The following is a 7,075-nucleotide window of genomic DNA, read 5'->3' as shown; positions in this document are numbered from 1 at the left end:
GTGATATAAGGAGGAAGGTTATTATACACAAATAAAATTAGAATGAAGTACGCGTATCGCGATGGATTTCACACGAAGCAACGGAGTTATGCGTATTATTTCCCCTGCCTTTACAATTGATCTTTAGCCAACTGAGAACTTACACATACACGTTATGGATACATGTAGTTTGGAGCACGTAGGGTCGTCCACTTAACATGGAATCAGCGCTTGCAAAAACATATGAGAATGGCAACAGAGTGACATATATGCTTGACTACAGTCAAATGTCACTCGTTACCTAGCTATTGCTAGAAGTATAATTAGTCAAGAACAATAAAAAGAAGACGATCGCTGAGAAAGGAAACCATGCGTTTTCACCTGACGATTTCATACCCTACGCGCTCCCAAAGCTTCAAAACAAACAAGCGTAGTTCTGTACCCATATATAACGGCATTCTTTTTTTTTTTGATAACTGATATCTTGCATTGTGCTTACTTGAAATTTATTACAACGACAAGAACCATTCCTCCGACACAGCTGCGAGCGAAACGGTATTTTGACAGTCCAGTAGCAATTAATATTATAGAAAAAAAAAGAAGACTCTGCGAGGAACAGCACGGCTTCGATCAGGAACGTTGACAATTCGAAAAAGAAGTGACAAAAAGCCAAAATGTGCTAACCGATCTCGAACAAATGCGCAACGAATTCAAAAGTCTCCGCGTTAAATATCTCGGATTCGAACACAGTGAATTTCATTACCCCGACCTCGCAACGATTCACTTTTTAGATCGAAATCCTAACTTTTTCGTTGAAAGAAACCATAGACTCTGTTCCCTCGTTCTGCCGGATCTGCCACTGAGCTCGCGATATTTTGCCGCCTCGTGAAAACGAATCTCAACGAAACTAATAACAAACAAGATTCGCGGCCGCGCTAATATGGTGTCGAAAATTTCGATACGTTTGCGGAACTGTGCAATCGTCTTAAAGACGTATTCGACTTGTGTCACAACGTCGATCCATACTACGAAGAAATGGTTTCAACGTATCAAAAACTGAACGAACTGAGCGAGTAATGACGAATAAAAATGAATTACGAATTCCTTGCGTCGGAATCCCTCATCGTTACCGAATTTTCGCGAAAATTCAGGTTAACGGCGATAACTTAATGAAGAAATGACCAGTCGCATTACGCTTCCAGGTGGCCGCGAAATGTCTGCCTTTTTCCTCATCCTCGCAAATATAGAGGGATTCCGCGGAAATCTATTCTATTTCCTAGAATTGACATATTATATTATTATATAAGCGTATATTATATTATATTAAGCGTATCCGATGTGCTACAAAAACTCACGTGAATGCAGGTTGTAACAGGTGGTTGACCAGTCGCCTGGGAGAAATTCAACCGAGCACGGTTAAAACAAAGCCTCTACTCCGCCAAAGTCATTCCGACTATCAATACGTCGATATGACGATTTGATGCGGAGTTTGGGTGCACGAGATCACTTCACTCAAACGATGATAATTCGCTATCTTTATCATTAACACGGTGGTCAAAAACATCATTTTTAATATTAACATAGTACCATAATAATACCGGGCTATTCGCATGCTGTTCGTGACGTACACGAACGAAATCCTTACGAGAAGCGACCATATTCCTTGAATCATTATTAACTTTCTTATTAACGTTCTTATTAATGTCTTGTTTCTCTAACTTTCTTATTAACGTGTCTTATTAACGTTCATCAAGACATTCGTCGTTGGAGTGAAGGTGACCAGAGGTGACCATATCTTCTTTTTCCTTCTTCTTCGGCGGTGATGAAATCAGAATTAATTGTTTGCTCGAAATCTTTTCATTTTTAGAAAAATGACCCTGCCTGGCTTTTGTGGTATTTTTTAGCGCTGTCCTCTAGTGCAACAAGGTATGATAGGTCTGCACCACATGCGCGATAGGTCCGCTTGCCCGTACACTTTCTAACAATTCACGAAATGGTCAATACAAAGCTGCCCCGCTTTGGCAACGCAGAAGGTAACGCCTTAAAGACGATAAACTAATCTACCAGATGATATTATGTAACCAGACATAATTGTGCTCGTGGTATTTCTTCAGCGTTTCTGCTGGTTTTTTGACAGTGAAAGATCCTTTTCTTTTTTTCTGATTAACAACGACTAAAAACTCTTCTAGTTATTCGCACGTCGGATATTCCATAGTTTCCATTCGCATCTATTCCTCATCTAACTCCGCGTCAAATCTCGGCGGGAATAAGTGAATTAAAATCGGACTCGCCTTATTCACTTTACAATCAAAGCTGCGGAATAAAGCTGACGGAATAAAGCTAAGTTTGTTTGAACTTAGTGTGATCAGCCTCAACAGCTTGTACAGCTTAACAGTGAAGAAATCAAAACTCCTCTGTTTTCGTATTTCTCCTTCACCGTTTTCCATGCGATTTTAAAATTATCGCCACACTGAGGGCAGAAGCTGTCGCACATGCTTCATTCTCGTAAGACATAATCAAATACTGTAAATGCATTTTGTTCGTTATAGATTCGTACTCTATCATTGGCGTTTCGAATAAATCCGCCATGTGTTTGCATTTATCAAAATCTTCGCAGAATTTTGGCAGTCTTGTTAACGGAATCTTTATTGGATTGTGCGGCTTATCCGATTTGTTATTGGCATACTAAAGTATGGCATAAGTACTCACTCTGGACAACTTCTCCGCCATATAGTTCTGTTTCCTTTACAACCTCTCTGATATAAGCAGGAAAGAGGATAATCAGCTTCATCATGGCTAGTCTTGAGCTAAGAGATCCTGGACCTCTACATAGAGAGCTGAGAATTGTTTGCTTTTTCCTAGGGGTTGGGCAGCATCCTACTCAACTGTTTGAGATGAAATTTACCAGTGGAGAATCTAATGCAAAAGAAATAATGTTATTCGATAATCCAACTGTCTTTCCAAATTCGAGATAATTTACACTTACACGAAGGACAATGAGGATGCTGCGTTGATTCCATGTGACGAACAAAATAATGGGAATCTTTATCCAGATAAGACCAAATGAAGTTGAATGAAAAAAATATGAATAAAGAACGAGCATGATTGTTTGTGCAATATAATGAAGAATACAAACGATACAGTTAATTCGAAGATAACATTTTTACTTATCCGAACGCAAATTATTAACTCGCAAATTAACTATTTCGCATGAGCGATTCACAAGTCCTCCCGCGATCGAATCCTACAAAGGACTGCTTCGTTCGAACAGTAGCTAGATAGAGTTTAAGCGATTTCAACCATGTGGCGCTGTTGCCGAAAATCGTAGCTTCTCTTTTCTTCGTAGCAAACTATCCTGCTATACTGAGCACGAACAGTAGGGCATACATGACGCGTATTTCCCCTTAAAGTCAGACCATATTGAGAAGGCTCAGTGATTCGATCACACCTAACCTTGTACAAGGATTAAAGTGACATCACATACATAACGCCCAAGAAACGTGCGTTTCTATGCCAGTCAAATATCAGCAAAAATGTAATTCAATTACTTTGATTAATAAGTAAATACATGTAACGAAAATATGCACTAATTATTCCTAGTAACCCGAATTGTTCTTCTCCGCAATCTTTTTAGTCAAGAAAGAAAATTGTTACAATTCAGAAACAATCAAGAATTTGTTACAACCAGATTATTTTTTAAAAGTCATCCCTTCCACATCCTTTTTTTATGTTATATAACATGAAAATTATAATTCACATGAAAAATGTCATCAAAAAAAGTACAAAAGTATATTTCTTTATTAATAGAAGAATGTGCCTTGTTACTTTATCACATATGAATACATAAATAAGAATTATAATTTTTATTAAAATGTGGGAATATGATGCTGAAGAAGGATAAGCTTTGAAAAAGAATTATGAAGAAAATTATAGAATGAAGCTATTTCCTTACAGTTACAAATACTTATTATATACTTAATAATAGTTAATAATTGTGCCACTACTATGTTATACATCTGTACATGTACATGCATATTTCAACTATTGGAAGTCAAATCGTATAGATAGACTCCGACAATCAAGGACCATAAAAATCATGTTGAAACTGAACTCGTCTGTGATAATGTAGTTGTTAAATAGATCTTAATCCTTTGCCTTACGATTTAAGTTCCAACAGCACATACCGCAACTATCGGTAGGGTCAGTTAGATGTCGAACCATTTCACGGTCTGTCTGAACGTTTGAAGTTGTGCAAAGTACAACTAATTTTATGTTGCAAGATATTTGATAAATAATTACTAACAACTGATTATTGAACAAGATTTTTAAGGGTATCTTTCTAATATTTTTTCAGAAAAATATATGGACATCAGAATACGGCCAAACAAAAAAAATGTTTGTCGCATGTAATCCGAAGGACGTACCACGACGTGTTTCTTATGTTTAGCCTAAAGAATATATCACGAGTCTACCTCGTGCTTTTTATGTTTGAAAGACGTACCACAAATCTAACTCGACGTTGTAGGTTAAGGTGTTAAAAGCTACGTAGTGTGATCGATCATGCAATTACGAGTTAGTTCTCCTCTTAACTGAACCTTAGGAGGGAATACTTCGCAATGAATAGACTGTTTTTACATATTTCGATCATTGACAGGAGTATCGAGACGTTTGATCCATGACAAAGAATGTAACTCCTTCAATTTTTAGAATGGCGATATCTTAGGAATGGTGATTCTAAGGGGAAAAAGTATGAGGGACATTTCTGTAAATAATTTTATGATCTACAATTTTTGTCTGAGCTATATTTTCGATAAAACTTACCGTTTTCAAGAAAAATTCAAAAGATCCGAAAATTTTTACTTTGACCTTGAATAACTTTTTTAGCACCCATGGAATCAATGGGGATTTTTGGCACTTTATTTCTACAGGTGTACCCAAGGTCTCTACCAAAATTTAGCTCCGTTGGAATTTTTGTACTTTGATCACTATTTTTATGTTTAATTTGATCGGACTATAAGTGGAGTCCTAGGTATTTAACTTGCCTTGTTTGTGTTATGTGCGTGCCATTCAATTGGATATTTGGTAGTTTCCGTTTTCTTAGTGTAGATGTAATATGGTTACATTTACTGGGGTTTGCTTTTATTTGTTTATCTTATAGCCAGTTTTCTATTTTTGTGATGTGTTCTTGTAGTAATGTGACTACTGTTTCTGGATTAACGTGCCTGACTAGTATAGCCGTGTCGTTCGCGAATGTCAGTATTTTGTTGTTGGTAGATGTTGGTATGTCGGCCGTATATAATGTGTATAATATTGAGCCTAAGACGCTTCCTTGCGGTACCTCTGCCTTCATGCCTTTACTTCAGAATATACATCCTTTATTTTTACTACAAAGGTTCTGTTGGTCAGGTATAATTTGAGTAAGTGGTAGAGTTGTTCCGGGAAATGTTTTTTAATTGTTTGTAAAAGATTTTCATGGTTCACTTTGTCAAATGTTTTCTCGATGTCCATGAAAAGAGCTATATAGTCTTGTTTCTTTTCTATTGCTAGTAATATTTATTTAAATAAATAAAAGAAAAAACACAGAAAAATATAAGGAAAGGACAGCAACACATCCAAACCAGCTGGCTGCTGTAGCGAGCAAAAATCACATAGAAAGAAGGCTAAAAAAAAACACCCCACTGGCCTCACTAAAGAAATAAAATAATCAAACCTGAAGATGGTATCCCGCTGGGGGTAGCCATCCATATGTTATATAGCAATTAAGCTAGAAAAATTTACCAAATGTCCAGCTGGACAAATTGTAAAGTACAAATTAAATAATAAAAAAAATTTATAATTTAATTAAGAGTGAATATCAATGTTTAAATAATAAAAAATTATGTTGTTGTTTATTACCTAAACTTATAATAGTTATAATAGACAAAGTGTCGCATATACAGTTGTGCACGGGGCATTAAACTAGCCATAAATACATAACTTTCGTTTATATATATTATAAACAGAAGATAATTTTTGCGATCTATCAGCTAGGTGACGATCAGTCGGATTGCAATTGGCTGGTTGAGGTTGCTGACCTTGAACGGTATTAACGCTCAAGATGGAAGTAGATTAAAGATATCTATTAAGCTTGTGTTTAATAGGTTTCTTTGCATTATTTAGTATAAACGGAAGAGTGTGAACTGTACATAGTAGAGTTTAAACTCAGGCTAGTGCGTGATGAATCTGAGGTGTAAGTGTTGTCTGTGATAATTGTGGCTGCTGGTTGTAGAATGTCGCTGCTGGGGTACTGCTGCTTTTCTTCTAATTTAGATGCGTGGAAGAAAAATCGGACTCCGGTCGCTGGGATTTGAACCCGGGTCCCGAACGTTCGTAATCTAAGGCGCTAACCATTGTTTTTTTTTTTTTTTTTTGTTTATTATTACCAGATTACATATTTGTATTTTCCATTATAAACGATGAATTCCGGTTGTGAGGTGGTTCAGGCAAAAGTACCGATACGCGACGGTACGACATAGCCATGCAATATTACATTTTTTTTTTTTTTTAAGTTTACACTTGTAACTTAAATTTAAGTCGTTGTAGAGCGGTGCTTATGTACGATATTGTTTTTTCTTTCTTTCCATTACTGTCCTGAAAACCTGGTCGCAAAAACAGGACAGTTAGTTAGTCTATTTGGGAAGGGATGGGAGAGGGTGGACTGGGAGGGGAAGGGAGGGGTGTTCTGTGGAATTATTACAATATTAGTTACATATTTACAGTATTTACATATTTACAATTTTATACGATGGTAGATTTGAGCGTTGCCGTTCTGTAGCTCTTGTTGTTTTTATTATGGTTTTGGTATCCACCAATATTTTTTTATGTTTTTTTGTGCTTGTCTTCTATGTCTTTTTGGGGGAGGACCATGTTGTATCTCCACCTAGTGTCTGCAGTCCGTCCATCTAAGTTTTCCTCCTAGAGTATTGATTTAATCCCTATTTTTTCTTTGTATATGGTATATTATTGGCATATTATTTTAGTCTTGGAGATAATTTCTGTCGTCTAGGCATAGAAAAGCTTCGGAGGGATGTAGCCTGTTATCAGTGTATTTTTATAA

The 7,075-nt window shown here is 36.5% G+C and overlaps 1 long non-coding RNA gene across 1 annotated transcript; it reads right to left on the bottom strand.

Moving 5' to 3' along the window:
• Positions 1-463: 463 nt before the first annotated feature.
• LOC125386603 lies at positions 464-3,584 on the bottom strand. The gene is made up of 2 exons (XR_007226936.1): positions 2,966-3,584; positions 464-2,895 (listed from the first exon to the last, which is right to left on the bottom strand). It is a non-coding gene; the product is annotated as an uncharacterized LOC125386603 (long non-coding RNA).
• Between the last annotated feature and the right edge of the window lie 3,491 nt (positions 3,585-7,075).

Source organism: Bombus terrestris, chromosome 16 (assembly GCF_910591885.1).
Source record: "Bombus terrestris chromosome 16, iyBomTerr1.2, whole genome shotgun sequence".
Classification (NCBI taxonomy): domain Eukaryota; kingdom Metazoa; phylum Arthropoda; class Insecta; order Hymenoptera; family Apidae; genus Bombus; species Bombus terrestris.
Note: the sequence above shows the minus strand (reverse complement) of the source record. Positions and strands in the feature narration are given on the sequence as shown.